Raw genomic sequence first — 19,542 nt, forward strand, 5'->3', positions numbered from 1 at the left:
TACCCCCAAATTCTGTGATTTTATGGTTTTTTCAAAAATCATCCAAAACCAAAACCAAAACCTGAAAGGGTTCTTTTGGCAAAACGAATCCAGCTCCAAAACATGAGCGAGGATCCAGATCCAAAACACAAAACACGAAAAGTGCCCGCTGCATATCTCTAGTTTAAAGTGTATGCTCAGCTGGCCGCAAATTAATTAAAAAAACAATTAACAGGCTTCACCAATTACCCTGTAACTTGGTCCGATGCAGCGGTCTGTGCTGTGTTGCCATCTTGATACTGCACCAGCCCTGCCTTCCATGCCTGTCCATGCCACTGTCGAGGCGACCCATTTTCTGCAGGACTCTCAAAGCTGCTTGACAAAGACATTAAGTTGCAACGCATTGATTTTATAGGAAGGTCACTCCAGCATTTAAGGGCTCAGTCTGAGGAGTGCGGCAGTCTGGACTTTACCACACTCCAGGTCAGTGTTTTTGTTTACATCATCCCCCACTGTTGGAGTCATCGCTCTTTTTATATACTGTAGCTGTAGTTTATGGTGTAGCATGGTTTGCCGGCGGTCAGGGTCACGGCGACCAGCATACCGGCACCGGAATCCCGACCACCGGCATATCGACAGCTGGGCGAGTGCAAATGAGCCCCTTGCGGGCTCACTGCGCTCGCCACGCTATCTATTCTCCCTCCAGGGGGTTCGTGAACCCCCAAGAGCAAGAAAAGATGTCGTATGCCGGCGATCGGTATTCCGGCGCCGGTATGGTGGTCGCCGGGAGGCCGTCCGCCGGCAACCTGAAGACCACCCGTATTTTATGTAATTCTTTTGAGTTTTTACAATAAATGGACATACTTTTATAAGCCCCTTTCTCTTTCCTGGATTTTTGGTGATCACGAGTACCATGAGGGTGGAATAAGAAGGAGGAGAGGAGAGACGTGAAAGAAACCTTGATGTGCATGCTTTACATCTTTCTAACGTGAGTTGGGGTACGCCTCATTCTTCGGCACTGTTGTCTATAGGATCACCCTATAAAGATACCTTTATAAGAAATTTGTCACCGGTACGTTCGGTGTTCATAGTGGTAGCCTAAAACATACCTTGAAGGATAATTTGGTACCCGAACATACTACGCCATTGGTCCCTTCTTCTCTCCACCCTCTTCTGTCTTGCATGAGGACCAGCCTATGGTGAAGGATGCTTTCAGCATGAACCTTCAAGATCATTTGGAAAAAGATACCTTTACGGGTAACCCACATGCATCATACATGTGAGTACGGTACGTACATTTTTAAGTCAGTTACTCATTGCTTAATCAGAGGATTTATATGAACATCTGTATTAGATTGGACATTATCTAAAGATTCATCAATTTACAAGAAATGTTTATGGACTTATGGACTTTTATGTAGCGCAATTTTGAGGATGTATTCTTTTCTTTTCTCATCTAGTATCATTGGAGAAAGAGTGACTTCTCCTTATACACCTTCTTTGCATCCACTTATTAGCGCAGCTATCCTTCCCCATCCAGCTGTTTATTCTCAAAGCTGCTGCTCCCTTCACTTATGTGCTGATCATTCAAGTTAATTCTCCACCACCCTGTAACAGGGTCAGGGGGAACATGTACCATCCCTTGGGGTAGATGGCAGGATGCAGCAGCTGAGAGATCACACAAGTGCATTGGTTTGGTGCAACTGGCCTCAAACAGTTTTATTGTGCAAAAAAATTGTAATAAACATCAAAAATAAATACCTTGCCATTGGGCGCCTAACTATACACAGGATAATACAGACTAAAAAAAAAATACATGACGTTTTTACAAGGCACAGCTCACTGGATTTCAGCAGCAGGTTTCTCTCACAGAGACTTCATAGCCTCTCCAAGCAGTGTGAGATAGAGAGAGAGCAGACAGCCTTTTTAACACACCTATACAGATGAAAGTCCTAATTAGCCTTCTGTGAGGCCAAAAGCCCTAAATGGATGGAGAACCCGCCATCTCTTCTCAAAACGAAAACAAAGACCCTAATCCATTTCTTACTAAATGCTCAAAAACTCTTTGCAGAACCAACACAATATTCGTGGGGTTTTAAAACATATAGGAAAAAACCAAGGGCAAATATACCTGCCTTCCACCCTTAATCCGGCGATCTTGTCACACATCCACCCCAGTTTCGATCTAGGGGGAGATACACTTGTAGCCCCTAAACAGAAGGTACGAGACAATGTATCCTCATTGGCTAGTTGTGCCACGGGTTCCACAGTAAATGTAAAGTACAGTATAGCAAGGCTAAAAACCACCTTGTTACTCTGGCATTCTGCTCTTTATTTACAAACATCCATTTTTATTTCAAATAAAATGTTATTGCGTTAAGCACCACAAGTATTGATGATACATTATATACATTAATACACACAAGAATGATACATAAGCATTGCGATAGACAAACATCCAAATGGTATATGTATATAATACCCAGGTAGTGCTTAATAATACATATGACAACAGTGAGTATAGATGAATAATATTTAATAAAAATGTATAAACCTCCTGGGGGTATACTGTATATAAAAAATGCATTTAACAGACATATAAAAATACCATGGTATATCTCACAAAATAAATTCAAGAAATACAGATGTAAATAAAATCAAACAGCCTACAGTATTCGCTGAATGAATAGAACTTAAAGTGCACTAGGTGTCCAGTGGTATTAGATGTATTACCCCTTGGTCAGCCATCCGTAGGGAAACAGTGGCGGCACTTCGTTTTTATACAGTCTGGTATGTCACCTCAATGAATGAATTTAGCCAAATGTAAATGTGTTATCTCACCGCTGAGCCCATAAGTGGCTTAGTAGCCTCCAAATGAATTCTTAGTGTGATATAATCAGCACTGCGGCTGGAAGCAGTTGCCGGGTAATGGTAGACGTGATGGGTGGTGAGAGCGCTAGCAGATCCAAGTGTTTCTGTCTCAAGCTGATGACCACCGGAGGCTGAAATAAACCGAGCTCTGTTGGGCAGTGGTGTCTAGCTATAATTGTTATTACCCGTGGGTCCGGCACCGGTATGTCATGTGGCAATGAAGTGTATATTCAGCGTCCACCGGGAATAGTATAGAACACCTGCAACCTTCATGCATATCGCGCTAAGCAGGGCAGCTTTTTCACAAGGCAGGACAGAAATCTAAATGGTATATTATATAAAATACAGTTGGCAAATAACAGTACAATAGAATGGTCAGAAATGTCAGTCCACCTATAAACAAAGTAAATAGGATGTAGTTTGTTTATAAATGAATAATTAATACATGAAAAGAACTCCAAGAAACCTTTCTTGAGATAATAACAGTATTGCTCTCCATGCAAATATCATGAACCAATGTACAGTATGAGAAGAAAAAAAAGAGGAGGAGGCATGATAAGAGCCACACAGGACAATAGGACACAGCCTCCAGAGTTTCCTGTGGGCCAGGAAGGAGACTAAAATTAAATCCCTTCAGGAGAAGGAATGGGTGCAGATGCACTATGCAATCATTACTGTAAATTACAATATATAATATATAATAAGAGGATGTTAGCATATAATTGGCCAATGACATGGGCTTGCACACCGCGTCGAGATCACCTCTATTGTCCCTAACACTTTGGGGTTCACATCTGGGCACAAGGCACCCCCAAGTCAGCCCAGCCACGAACCCCCCCAAGGCATCACACTTGTAGAAAATAGTGAGGTGTAATAAAGTATAAGATAAGCATTGGTAGTTATTGAGTGTAGAAAGTGTTTTAAAATTAGATATAAAGTAGGTGAAAAAAATATACATGGATAAAATAACACACATAGGAGGTAGTGATAAAATAGTGAATATAAGTGTTAGGGTGTGATGCCCTGGAGTGGCCCAGACAGAACAGTTCATGGGACCCCACGCCCCAATGCTTACCCCCAAATAAACTGACACTATATGAAAATAATAGGACTTACTGTGTATTATTCCTGAATCATTGATGTGCAGTCAGATGCAGGTCCCTGCTTAAAACCAGTTGGGAAGGTGGGGGAGGGGTGCTAGTTAAGAATGAAGTAATCTCAGACTTCAGGTGTGTATTTATACACATAGTATAGACTATACAGAGGAAATGGGTCTAGACTGCACACCCTAGTGGTTGTAATGAGAGGTGCTATCTGCTGAGATTTTATGGTACTACAGGAAAAGGAATGGGTGCAGATGCACTATGCAATCATTACTGTTAATTACAATATATAATATATGATAAGAAGTTGTTAGCATATAATTGGCCAATGACATGGGCTTGCCCACCGCGTCAAGGTCACCTCTATTGAGCAAGTCCCTAACACTTTGGGGTTCACATCGGGGTGCAGGGTACCCCCAAATCAGCCCCACGAACCCCCCAAAGGCATCACACTAGTAGAAAATAGTGAGGTATAATAAAGTATAAGATAAGCAGAGGTAGTTACTGAGTGTAGAAAGTGTTTTAAAATTAGATATAAAGAACTGTAGGTGAAAAAAATATACATGAATAAAATAAAACACACTGGAGGTAGTGTAAAAATTGTGAATATAAGTGTTAGGGTGTGATGCCCTGGAGTGGCCCAGACAGAACAGTTCAGGGGACCCTATGCCCCAATGCTTACCCCCAAATAGACTGACACTATATGAAAATAATAGGACTTACTTTGTATTATGACTGAATCATTGATGTGCAGTCAGATGTAGGTCCCTGCTTAAAATTAAATCCCTGTCATATGTTGAAGGCAAGATCTCCCAAGACTCTCTGCTGTTCATACCAGGTGGTATTTTTTTAGAGTATCTGCAATTCTACAGTGGAAATAAAACTTTCCCACAATTCAAAAAATCTTGCAGCTAAGCATTCCTTATTCAGAGAAGTTGCAATCCAGTCCATGTTGAAAACATGGACTACAGTAACTTGTTTTGAAAAGAAGGAGGAGAAGTCGAGATACAATACTGTAATATTACCTTTCCGGGAAGCAGCACTAAGTTCTAATATTACTGTAGTTTCCTACATCCTTTAGCTGTTCTTTGTGTAGTAGGTATCAACCCAAAGATTGCCCACTCTGCTGTGAATGGAATATATAGTAATTGACGGTGATCTAAAGAGAGTTTCCTAACTGAAAGCCAAAGGTGACATACAGTAGTAAAGGGCAAGACCACAAGCAATGAAGGAAGTCCACTTGAGGAGCCTTACATCATAGACACTAGTGTGAAGAAGTAATACCTGCTAAATACTGCCTATGAGGTGTGAAATAAGTAAAAACATATTTTGGTATTGCGCTGCAGGCAATATCTTAAATAAACTATGCAGGTTTTTAAGCAAGTCTTCACATGTCAATGAGGGAACAGAGGATGACCATTGCTTGACCCCTGAGGTGACCTGCTCATGGCCTATTTGCTTTCTCAGAATATTATAGTGTCGGGAAATAGCCTTCTTGGCGGGTGGACTGGACTGGCATCAATTGTATTCTGCTAATACTGATCAGAAAAAAACGTAATAACCAAGCTTGTGTAGTGTTGATCCTGAAAGAATGCTAAAGTGAATTGCTGAAGTCAGTGGTGAATTTCCCATTAGGCACCTAGGGGTGGCACCTGTTTGGGGAGCGGCACTTGGATGCTTGTGTTAGTACTGTCAGCCTAAAAAGTACCAATAACTGCAAAATATTTCACTGTACTGTACCATATGCCATCTTGAATGGAATTTAACCAGGTAGGACATGCACATACTGTCCCTGTATGCTTTCCTACTTAGTAAATATGTCTAATAATTCTTTATTATTCTATTAAATTGGCTATCATCAAATGAGAGCCTATAACCAATCAATAAAAATAATACAATTAGGCAGGCAGGGGGTGGCCATTACTGTAGTACCTAGGGGTGCCCTCACCCTAAATCTGCCACTGGCTGAATACCGGGTGTTTTTCTTTAGCCTGCTCAAATATCAGTAAACATTTAGAAGAAGTATTTATAATACTACTCACATCTTTCACCCTTCCCGCCATTATAATGTAAAAGGAAAGGATGCAAGTCCATTTTGGAACTCAAGGTTAGTCAAAAAAGGTGGAAGCAAGGCTTTTTTGGTTTAAATTATTCTGCTGGCGCAATATATACCACACCTTTCTTGTAGACCATAATAGAGGGTTCTCCCTTATTTCCTCGCTAATTTCTGCATCATGCTGATGTAAGAAGATAATGAAATTACCCTCTGACAAAAATTTTTGTCTAAAATGTAATCCATATACAATAGTGGCTCCGTCTGTGCATGGGCGCGCCCGCCTAGGCGTGCCAATCACAGCGTCTGGGCCGCACGCACATCCGTGATGCACATGTGCCCTATTACCTTTAATGGGAGCATCTCTGTGCACTCCTGTAGCGGGGCTAGGTGCCGGATCGCCTAGTCCCGCCGGGAGTGCACCTCTGTGATGCAGCCGCACTAGATGAGTACAGCTCCATCTGTAAATATTGCTATTGTGGCACGCAAATATTGCAAAATAGATGCATGGTTATAATATGTTAAATGTGGAAAATTGATACTTCCATTGCCTCTGGTCTGATGTAGTTTTAGTAGGGCTATTCTAGGACGTTTGCCCTTCCAAAGGAATTTACGGAATAGAGCATTAATCTTTAAAGTGTCACACTGCATAACTAGGAGTGGCAAGGATTGCAATAAATAAAGTAGGCATGGGAAGGTCACCATTTTTATTAAACTTACCCTGCATAAAAAAGATAGCAGGAGATGGCTCCACCCCTCCAGCTCTGCCGCAATAGAAGTGACCCCCTTAGTGATTTAATTTCAGCAATTGTATTCCAAAATATGTGATGTGAGACTTAGCCCATGATAAAGGTCAAATGTCTACTCTATGATAGTTGGACAACTCCTGGCTTCAAGAACAAAACCATATATTTAGACATGTTAACTTCAAAACCAGATACATTTCCAAAGTCCCTCAAAATGTCCTTGGGATTGGATATGTATAATAATACATTGTCTGCAACAGCCATCAGACGAACCTCTACATCACCAATCGGGAATCCTTGGAATAAGGGTAAAGTTTACAGAATCCTAAAGAGTTGGTCAATTGCTAAGTTAATAAGGGTTAAAGGGGGCACCCCTGCCATGTTCCTCTTTGCATGGCTATTGAAGGGCCACGGAGGCCATTCACTATTTAAGATGCGGTATGCGGTAGGAGAAGAATAAAAATAACAAATAATTTGTATAAATGAAGGGTTGAACTCGTACTTCTCAAGAACCTGAAACAAATGGGGCCATGTGCATCTAGGCTCAACAACATACATTTAGGATTCGAAAAGTGTGAAGCAGCGATCACTGATGCAACAGCAGTTCACATCGCCTTATTGACTGCCGAACCCGAATGAAATCCACCTGGGAATGAGTTAACAAATTTACATTGAAGTTTATTCGCCATCATTTTTGAATATACTTGAAATCAGCATTTAGTAGTGAGATAGGGCTATATGCATCTACTGAAGTTAGGTCCTTGTCTGGCTTGGGAATCAGGGTTGTAAGTGCACTAGAAAATGAGGGATATAAAGGGTTATCATGACAGAGTTTACCATAAAGCTCAAGTAAAGTTGTGGTAATCTCATTTTGGAGAAGCTTAAAGTATACCCCAGTATAACCATCCGGGCCAGGAGATTTATGTGATAGTAGGTTGTTTATCACCAACTCTAGTTCCCATTTTGCTATATCCACCAACAAAAGATCTCTCTGAGCCTGAGTAAATTTAGGGAGATTTGCTTCTTACAATAGTTTAGAATGTAAAGCAGTATTAAAGTGTAAAAATGACTAAACTGCGATAGTATCTCAGTTGTCCTAAGGAGGATTCTGCCAATTTCGGATCCATAACTGTTTAAATAAATTAACATTTTTCCCAAGGCTTTGACATCATGCAGAGCAGTTTACGTGCCCTATTTCCCTATCTGTAAAAGGAATGATTTGTGTAATCTAAACGCTGAGACACCTGGGAGATTAAAAATGACTCTAATATTTTTTTTCTTTTGTAAATATGGTTCTAAAGTTGAGTCAGAAGGACTATTGACATAATGACAAAAACTGTGTGATAGATCTTCCTCTAATGAATGATGCTTCATACAGTAGCATTATCCTTTTCAGTTTTGTGACATAACCAATGATGTGACCCCCCCCCCTCCCCCAATCACCACTGTTGATGTTTCCCAGAAAAGAACTGGGTTGCTCCAATGCTCTTTATTGCCATCTGAGAAATTAGTATGTCAAAAAAACTTTTAAAATCCTGTGATTGGGCAAGACAGTCTGTGAAATGCCAAAAACAGTCCAGGGAATGTGTAGTTTGCAAATGTAAGGATAACCATATCAGAGTATGGTTGAAAACTATGCTATCTACTATGTCTGTTGACTTAACCTGGGTCAAAAGTTAAGTAGTTATTACTACTTTTTAAGTAGTGTTTAGAAAGTAATGTACAGTATATGTGATAGAGAGTTGTGTGCTCTAGCATGATGGGTGTATGTTCTGGCTATCATGTTCAATAGACGCCAGGTGTCCCTTAAATGAAACACGTATTTAAATTCCTGAATACAGTGCCAACATTGCGAGGAAATCCTAGTGGCTGGGGGACATTTATCCATTGATGGCTCAACTACCATATTAAACTCACCACCAATAATGAATACAGAGTATTGTAACCTACAATTACACGTGAGCACCTTTTGGCATTTTATTCTGAATCATGGGGTGACCATTTATCGCTCTCAATTTTGCTGGATAGAGAAGCGCGAATCACTGGTTCTGGTCTATCAACATCTCACAATCCTCGGAGAAGACTTTTCTTTTTTGTGTAACCACCGGTGAAAAGTTCTGAAATATTCATATACAGTGACTATCCAAAAGTATTTTTTGTTGTGCTCGATAAGCCAATAGCATCCATTCTTTAGCCCGATAATCAAGAAATTTGGCTATGACTGGGTGGGTTCTTGAATAATCAGTTTGATGCGTAGGTTCTATTCTATGTGCCACCTCAATTTGGAAAATATTAACATCATCATGGAAGCCTAAAGCTTGAGGCATCTGGACACTGATATATTTGCTAAGTTGAGCCCTCTTTAACAGTCTCAGGAATACCAATAAAACAGAAATTGCTGAGTTTATTTCTATTTTCTAAATCATCAATCTTTTTTTTTATATAGATTGGATAATCTGAGATTGAGAAGCAAAAGTTACCTGCAAAGTATGTATGGTGAACTCTGTTACATTAGTACATCGCTCCAGTGCCTCTATTCTTAAAGTATTGGCATCTATTTTAGCCAAAGATGCATCAAGTCGGGCATTAACATAAAAATTACCTCTTTGGTATTATACGTAGTGGATGGAATGGTTATGCCACTTGGAATTGGATTGTAGGCAAGGACATCTCCGATGGAGGAAGGGGATGGGGCCAAAAAATATGGATGGGAGGGGGGATTTGGAGTTTGTGTGAGGGGAATGATACCAAATTAGTATTACTAGAGTGGTTAGGCATGCTTCAAATACCTGGTCTATCCACAAATCTGTTCATAACTGGATAAACTGGTCAGCCGTAACTATTACTCTTGAGGACGCTCAAGTGTAATAGGAAAATTGCAGAACAAATGTCAATCCAAGAAAGTTTACACATATTTTGAATTTCAGTTACATATCTTACGGAATGTAATTAAAACTGTGGCCACTAGGTAGCGGTAGTGATACAGTGTCACAATACAAATATGCAGATTTATTCAATGCCTCACACCAAATAGGAAAAATTACCCAGGGGTAGTAGAGTAACCCAATTAAAGTACAGACTGGCAATATAGGGTATTTGTATATGTTATAACCCGTTTATGTGGCAAACTACTCTAAATATGAGTGACTGAACAATGCAACCAGAGAATTGATTTGTATGATGGGAGAAGTACAATGTCCTGTCCAACGGTGTAAGGCTGGTTCAGTTGCACCAAATGTAAACCAGTCAAAATATCATTAAAAAATTGTTACTTCCAGGTGACTGCAAGACACAAGATAAAGTAAAACCACCAGATGGCTGTTGTAGTCTCAATGCACACTTATAATGAGCAAGGGCCTGATTCAGACCTGATCATTGTGCTGCAAATTTGCAGAGTGCCGTGATCAGATAGTCACCACCCAGGAAGAGTGAAAACCTGCCCCCGTGCAAGTGAGCGAATGCATGTGTATGCCGTGGAAAACTTAGCCAGACAGCGGATAGCTGCAAATCCATTCACAACTCACTCACCATCAAGTGATTTTTCCATACTGTGCTAGTCTGTGCGTAGCCAAGGACTTACTCCTACAGTGCGATACAAACAGGCTGATGGGTGCTGCAGCTGACATCACACATCCTCCCTGAAAATGCTTAGGAACGCTTGCGTTTTTCCTGACACTTTCAGAAAATGGCCAGTTACCACCTCCAAACATCCTCTTCCTGTCAATCACCTTGCAATCGAAATTTTCGCACCATACTGTCACTGTTTGGTGTCACTCCTGTGCATTACGGTGAATATGCATGCACAGTCATTCGATAATCAGATGCTGTGCGATTTTGCATAACAGCGATCAGGTCTGAATTGAGTCCCAAGTACAATGTATAAAATTTTTACGTGTGAATATTAGCCACCAGGTGGCAGAGTGGCAGCACATGGGAATAAAGTAGTGGTATGGGATATGTGCCTATTATTAATCATCCAATCTGACGCTAAAATATGACCTTGGATGCAAAATGCTCTTGACAAACGAAAAACAAAAAGTCAATATGACAAAAAGACACCAAGGATAGAATAACAATGGGGCAAATAAAGGAGAGCAAAAATGTGAAATATAGTAAATATAACCCTGCTGGTGGTTTTGGAAATATAGATTTGTGCATAGAACAAATCAGCTTCATTGTAAATTGTTACAACTAGGTGGCAGGATAACAACATAAGCTTTCACTATAGAAAGTATGTTATAAGCCATCCCGCCTACATATTACAATGTATGCAGTCAATAATAAATGTTTGTTATAAGCCAACCAGCCTATGTAATGTAGATACAGTAATATTGAAATATGATAATACAATCTATAGAAAAACAGATAATCTGTTGTGAGATCTCTAATAAGATAGTGCAGCAACAGTTGCAACCAGGGTTGGACTGGCCCACAGGGGTACAGGGGAAACCACCGGTGGGCCCCACTGCCAGGGGGCCCCACCCCCTCCTCTAAGGATCATATTTTGCACTTGAATTACACATTATGCATATGTTACATTAAACTGCACAGGGCTATGGTGTACTTTCTACAGTGTTATTAATCTGGTAAATTATCACGCATGCACTAGCAGTATTTGCTATACTGTATATATGTATCAAGGGGCCAAGAACATGCACTACTAATTAGCCAAGCCTCTAAGCATGGGCCCCTATCACTGCATTTGAAATAAATGTAATAATAAGCAGTCTTATACAAGCCTGAGGGATGGCTGGAACAACAGGTTCCCTGGTATGCTGATTAAGCGCTTTCCACGTGCACTGGATGGTCTTAGTTAGTAGACCTTCTATAACAAGCAATCCACCACACCGCACCAAAAGTCCGTGGACCCGTGAATCACAGCGTTTTCTGATGTGGGGGCAGGTCTTGATGATGTCACAGCCCGGCCCCACCCACCAAAGTCTCCTGCAGTGTCTCCTCTCCAGGCTTTTCCTGGAGAGGAGAAATTTAAGGTAGGAAAGTATGATATATATATATATATATATACACACACACACACACACACACACACACACACACACATATATATATATATATATATATATATATGACAGATCAGAGGGCGCTAGTAATGGTAAGATAATTTATGTCTTACCTACAATGACTTAAAAATACTTTAAAACATTATGTTTCAAACATTTATTCACAGAGTCAATAAAAACCATTCACTTCGCGACATTTACAAAGATAAATGGCTTATTCAGCCGTACATATCACAGACGGACATTCATTCTGAGTACATTTTCTTATTGTCAAAAATTCAGTATGCACCAATTTGATTGATCAAATGAAGAACCTGGTCCAATTTACAACAAACTTTGTACACATATGACTTACAAGCTGGGAACAGACACTGTGGGGGTAACACACCACTAGCACCCCTAGGGCTGGCCCAGCAGCACACACTATATCAGGACATGCATGATATGTCAGTGATCACAGGGCTGCATGTGACAGGGCCAGTGACATGATGTGAGGAGGGGAATGGAGGTAGCACGAACCCACACACTGAGAGTTATATAGTGGAAGTAGCACAGTCCCCCAGCAGCACAGAGTATATCAGGAGATACGTAATGTGCTACACTATATAAGAAACTGTAAATAAATCGATAATTTCACAGGGCCACTGACATGATGTGAGGAGGGAAATGGAGGCAGCATGAAGCTACAGACTGAGAGTTGTATAGTGGGAAGAGCAGGGTCCCAAAAAGGGATCCGGCCACTACACAAAGTGCGTCAAGGAAGCAAGACATGCCTATATACTAGATCTAGATCTAGATCTCCAACCAATGTAATTAACAGACAACTATCATTCTACTTTCCCATCCTCATCCTGTAGCGAAGCACGGGTATTCAGCTATCTACAATGTTATTTGTATTGTGTGTTTAATATTTACATTTATTTTTGGAAACAGACATTCTTAAAATCCTGGGCAACGCTGGGTACTCCAGCTAGTATGTTGATAAAACAAGCAGTTACACTGGTATATCATACAGGTGAATAAAAGTAAAAAAAAAATGCATTAAATTAGCACAGGTGCAATGTGTATGTAAAAAGAATACTGACTGGATGAGAGACAGTGCTCATTTGTCTTAAGTTACTTTAGTAGCAGTAAGGAGTGCTAACAGGGTTGGGTGTAGGAGCTGTAGGTTCTCAAAGAGTGCAAGGTACTCTGGACATACCCTGCACTTGGCTCCCAGATCTAATGTCCTCCTCCTGGTTTAGGAATCTCCTCTGGTGTCCTGCAGATGGTGGGTGCTGAGCGCTGACGTGTTTCAGGACATTAATGGTCCCTTTTTTAAGGCTGTAGAGCTTGCCCATGCTCTGGTGCTCTTTTTATTAAGCAAAGAGCTGCTGAAGCCCCTCCTCCGGTGCCAATTTGTAGGTACTTCTGGTTGGATGTGGCTGGAACCGACAGTGACGTCATCATGGCCGGAAGTTAGGTGAAATTACAAAAAATAAAAAATTCTATATTTTTTTTCTTTCTTCCCTTTATTGAGTTTCTCTTGTAGGGTTTGCAGCGGCAGCCATCTCTTTTGAGGGCGGATTTTAGGGAAAGATGAAATTGTAGTTTTAAATTCGTATTCAGATGAAATTGTTGTTAACAAGTCTTCAGAAGATAATAGGGATAATGTTGGTAGTTGATTAATTAAATACTTAGTGTTTTAACTGGCTGGAATGTTCATTTTGTAGAGAGATTGATTGTTCTGTCATAGGCTAAAGTTACTTGCCTTAGATTCCTGAAAGATGATTTCTTTTTAATATTTATGTTCTCCATGTTGTTTTATTGAAATTGACAAAAAAGGGACAGGAAAAGGATAAAATTGGTTTGTTAATAATATAAACGATTTTGATAACAATAGGAACTAAACATGAGAGCTGTGACTATGTGAGTGTAAGTTCCTTGTTAGATGTGGGAAATGAGGTTTAGATAAACCATTTGATCTCGAAATCTTGATTGAATCCTGTTGGTGTCAACGTCTTTAATTGAAAAATGGTTTTCATCTCAGTTTTGGCCAGAATTGTTTCTGTATTGTGATTTCTCCATGTTGGTTTTATATGTACAAGACTTGCAAAATACTTAATCAAATTTGCAGCGCAATTATGTTCTATCCGAAAATGATCTGAGACTGTGGATGGTTAGTCCCTTTTTGATGTTTCTAAGATGTTCGCTTATCCAGGTTTTCAAAGCTATTGAGGTTCTTCCTATATACGCTTTACAGGTAATAAAATCTCTGATCTTCATTGAGGTGTCATTAACTGAGATTTCAGTGTATTTTGATGTTTTGGTTTTTATTTGTTTGCAAGCTATGCACATACGACATTGGTGGAATCCCTTGGTGAATAGGGTTGATCAGTACTGATGGTAATGTACTCCTTACTAGATGATCTTTCAGATTTCTTGCTATTTTTATAGATGACAACAGGGTGATTACGGATGGTTTCACAAAGCATTGTATCATTTTGTAGGATATGCCAATGTCGGTTTGTAATGGTTTCCAATTATTTATGGCTGGAATCAAAAGTTGTAAGGAATGACTACTGGAACTTAGAATCTTGAATCGGAGAGTTTTTCTTTGGGCTGAATCAGGAAGGACCTTTCTGTGTTTATGGCAGTATGGGCTGCATGACTGAGAGTTTCCTCCGTGTATACTTTTTTGAGGAAAGTTCTTTTTATGTTGTGAATTTGTGTGTGATATACTGTACTGTGTCTTCCCTACAGTTCCTTCTTACTTTGAAAAATTGGCTTTTGGGTACTGCATTTACTGTAGCCAGTTGTGGTGGTGTTTGCTGTCAATGGGAATTTATTCAATATAGTTGTTGGAATCTGTAGGCTTATCAAAATGTTTTGGTTTCCAATCTGTTATTCTTGACATAAATAGATAGATAGATAGATAGATAGATAGATAGATAGAAAGATAGATAGATAGATCCATAAAACTAACCTCTTCCTGGTTGGTTTGGAATGTGAGGTTGATGTTCATGTCATTGGAATTCAGAAGATTCCTTCCCGCCATGTTTGGACTACAAGTATCAGGATTATTGAATCTCTTATACAATAAAAAGAAGAATATGAATTTGTATTTATACCCAACAAAGTCACTGTATTGATAGTCATTCTAATGTGAATTTTGAAAATGATACATAATCTAAATTCCATTATTAACTAGCTCACTCTGGAATTGTTTTGTTTATACGTGTGTGTATGTATATATATATATATATATATACACAGCTACAGGCTAGCAGCAACAGGAAGTGCCTGCAAGCTAGGGCAGATGACAGCTTCCTGTGTGGGTTCCAGTGGAGTGCAAATGCTGCAGTGGTAGCCGGCCTGGCCACAGGGCTATGTTACTGGCCCAGCGGTAACTTACCCATATGTCCTGGCAACCCAATCTGTCCCGGTGGCCCTATCCCTAGCACCCATCTGCAATATTGTTTTAGCATTCAAAAGGTCACTGACAAAATTTCCTTGCAGTAAATTGTAAGTAGCTCATTTCATTCCTGTCCTGTCTTATTGTAAGGCACCTTCATCTTTTGCTTTGAAAACCTCCTTAGTTCACCATCATTTGTCCAGTTTGGGCATTTGCTTTCGCATCACTGCCTTATCACTGAGAGCAAACACTTATTCGCAAGGAGACACTGCAACACAGTGACAGCGAGATGGTACTAACGACATTTACATATTAGGCGGTTTCTCCAGTCTTGCTTTAAGCAACCAATCAACAAGACCCACCTAAATACCCCACTTCCCCTGAAACGGTCCTCTACACAGGCAAAAACGGGGACCTGATTCCAGATACACCCGCAGTCCAGCATTCACCCCAGAAAGCGTCACTACATATCTGATTAATACCAGGTTTAGAGACTTACTCACTTTGTTAATGTTTGAATAGATCCCACTGGCCATTGCCAGGACATAAAGCTTTTCCAACTCTGGATGAGTATTCCAAAACTACTGGGATTCCTATCATGGAACCCCCAAACTTCTACTGGTTAGGGAGAGTGGGATGTTGGAGAAAATGCCTTCTATGGCGCATTCAGAAAAGATTTTACATTTGTCCTGAAGATACAGTAGATCCTGGTACACGGAATACACCAGGTCAGACTGAAACGCTAAAGAATGGTACATGAAAGATCATCCTGCAGACTGCATTGTTGTAAACAGCACAGGCACTGGGTTCTACAATATTGCACAGCCTCAATGATTACAAGGCCAACCTTATTGGAGTTGGCCTTGTGATCATTGAGGCAAGTTGTACCACAACACTCACCTGAATGGGGCCTTCTTTGATGCTTCTTTTCTTGTAGTGGTATCTGCTGGTGGGGTTGATATTTTTTGGTGTTATTTGGGGCAGGGAATTGTCTGTGGATAGGGTATGAGTGTGTTGGTATTGTCAGAGGTATGCTGCTGTAATCCAGGAGGATATATGAAGGCTGTCTGGAGCATGTAATGGTGTTGTGATGTATGGGCGTTTGGTAGTGCCATGTCATCACACTGATCACCACTTCCCAGAACCACACATAGCTAGATGCATCATCACTTGGAGAGTGATAAAATGGAGAGAGAAAAAGTACCAATCAGCCCCGAACTGCCATGTCACAGGCACCTGTTTAAGAAAATGACAGTTAGGAGCTGGTTGTTTATCACTCTCCATTTTATCACTCTCCAAGCGATGATGCCTCATCCCACCCTCTGCTCTGTCCCACCCCACCCTTCTCTCTGTCCACAGCTCTGTCCAGCCCCTCCCCTGCTGTGTCCTGCTGCACCACCAACACTGTGGGGGATATTCAATTATCCACAAATTCGCTGCAATTTTTCGCCCGAAAATTTTTCGCGGCAATCGGCCGAAAATTGCCGCGAAAACACTCCATTTTTCGACCTATTCAATTCCGACCGGGTTTCACGTGAAAATTCTTGCAGTGAAAAGTGCAGGTGAAAATGGGGAAATCAGCCTGTACCCCAAAAAATGCTAAACTAACATAGGAAAACAGAAGAGAAGTGTGTTAGAGATCACATTAGAGAGTTTTTGGGGACTTAAATTGTGTGAAATGGCGGTTATATGCATTTTTTTTAAATGCAAAAAAATGATAGAAAGCAAGTTTTTTTGAGCAAAATAAATGCTCTCATTAAATTTGGGGTACATGAAAATGGGTATAAGTATATATTTGGGTCATTTTAGGGTACTTAAAAAAAAAAGTGGAAACAGACCGATTACTCCCATCTGCAAGCCTAAAAAACACCTGTCCCACTCATAAAGCACCCCAATATACCTGTCCCATACCTTGAACCCCAATTTCCATCACTTTTAACTTTTTCACCCCAAAAATGACATGTCATTATTGGCCAATTAAAAATAATTAAAAACTTCAACGTGCCTAATTAGTCATAAAGGGGGGTGTCCCAGGAGTTCTGTACCATATCCAAACATTTTTACCTTAAAATAGTGACTTTTCCCAACTTTTCACCTGCTTCAGAGAAGGTGAAGTGAAATTAGTGAAAACATGATCACCGATAAATTTTCCAGGATAATTGAATAGGCTGTAATTGCATTTCACGTGAAAAGTCCGGTTTTTCAATAAATATTAACAACAGATCTAAAGTATTGCCACTTCTATAGTGAGTACTTAAACATAAACTTATGTGTTAGGTATCATCTATATTCACGACTTTACATAGGTTTTCTGTGTGCGTCTTTTCCTGTCTGCCCCAAACACACCATGCGTCTAAATCTGAATGAGCTCCATGATGTGTCATTTCCTTTTTTGCCTCAGATAGGCTTCCCTGCACAAAGCTCTCTGCTCTCAAGAAACATATCTGCAAATTAAAAGTGTGTCTAATCATGAGAGAGGGGTGTAAAATTACATTTATCCCATTTTGTCATAATAAAATAACATTCAAAATGAGTGTACAGTAATCATGAGAATGGGCAGATCAGGACATTCTTTATTCTATCTGGTGCCAAAGTGCTAGTGGAAGCAGTAGCATAACTCTGGGAAACATGAAAAATGTTTGCCTTTGGGCACCAGATGCAAATGAGGATGGATGAGAGCAGGTGGGGATGGAGAGAGATCCCATGAACAGTAATTGAGCGTGTTGGATCATGGTTTATGCATTGACCCCCTATACAAGCTGTCAAGATCTCATTCTCCCCATCCCCCACCCTTTCAACAAAAGTGAGGGAGAGGGACTGGTAATCAAAGGGGGTAGGAAACTCTGTCAAAGGGCATCTGGTTTACAGTTCAGCAAATGATCGGAAGTAGCAAGAAGCATAGTATGTTCTGACACCAGGTCTTCTTTTACAGTATCCTAAACATTGGGGAAGTGTTCTATTAGCTAAAGCAACCTGATTGCAAATGTACAGTAATTTTAGTACACGTCAATGAACATTGCATTAAGTAGAAGTACATTAATAATAATAATAATAATAATTTTATTTATATAGCGCTCTTTCTCCAATAGGACTCAAGGCGCTTAACAGATACATAGCATAATATAGTACAGAAAATAATGAAGTACATTTTCATAAAATACAGAAGCATGAAGATACTAAAAGGGACATTATGGAAATGCTTGAGTAAACAGAAAAGTCTTGAATCTACTTTTGAAGGATTCTATAGTTGGGGCCTCTCGCACTGTGCGAGGAAGTGAGTTCCATAGAGTCGGAGCCGCATGACTAAAAGCTCGACCCCCAGATGAATTACGGTAGATTCTAGGTACTGCTAAAAGTCCTTCATCTACAGATCGCAGTAATCGAGTGGGGCAGTATGGGGTCAGAAGCTGTTTCAGGTACCTTGGGCCTTGGTCATGTAATGCTTTGAAACTCAGTAAGCCAATCTTGAAGATGATTCGCCATCGTACAGGCAGCCAGTGAAGGGAGTAGAGGATTGGTGTTATGTGGCTAGAACGGGGCTGGTTGGTTAATAGCCTGGCAGCTGTGTTTTGCACCAGCTGTAAGCGCTGCAATTCTTTTGCTGGTAGACCAAGGTAGAGGGCATTACAGTAGTCTAAACGAGATGATACAAATGCATGTATGACTTTTGGCATATCATCTGAGGGAATTAAGTGCTTGATTCTGGCTATGTTCCTCAGGTGAAAGAATGAGGATTTGATTGTGGCTGATATCTGATGTTTAAGTGTCAAGCCACCATCCAGGACAACGCCAAGATTCCGCACATGATCACTGGTCTGTAATTCTGAATCCCCGAGTGTAAGTCCAGTTGGTTGGCTAAGCTGCAGTCTTGTCCTTTGATGTTGCGGTCGTATCATAAGGACCTCTGTTTTATCCGGGTTCAGTCGCAGCCAACTGGCGCTCATCCACTCCTGTAGTTCAGCTAGACAGCCATTTAGGGTTGCTATTGGGTTATCAGTGCCCGGAGCAAAGGACAAGTACAGTTGTGTATCATCTGCATAGCAGTGGTAGTCCAGGCCATGGCGCCTGATTATTTCGCCCAATGTGAGCATGTATACTGCAAAAAGCATGGGGGATAGTATAGAACCCTGTGGGACACCACATGGCAATGGCACTGGTGGTGATGAGTATAATCCTGATGATACTCTCTGTGACCTGCCTGTGAGAAATGATTTGAACCAGTTTAGGACTGTGCCATCCAGACCACAGAAATGTATCAGTCGCTCAATCAGAAGCCCATGGTCCACGGTATCAAATGCTGCCGAGAGATCCAGAAGGATTAATATTGAACAGTCACCTCTGTCTTTTGCCATCAGAAGATCATTTAACACACACA

Source organism: Pseudophryne corroboree, chromosome 5 (genome assembly GCF_028390025.1).
Source record: "Pseudophryne corroboree isolate aPseCor3 chromosome 5, aPseCor3.hap2, whole genome shotgun sequence".
Classification (NCBI taxonomy): domain Eukaryota; kingdom Metazoa; phylum Chordata; class Amphibia; order Anura; family Myobatrachidae; genus Pseudophryne; species Pseudophryne corroboree.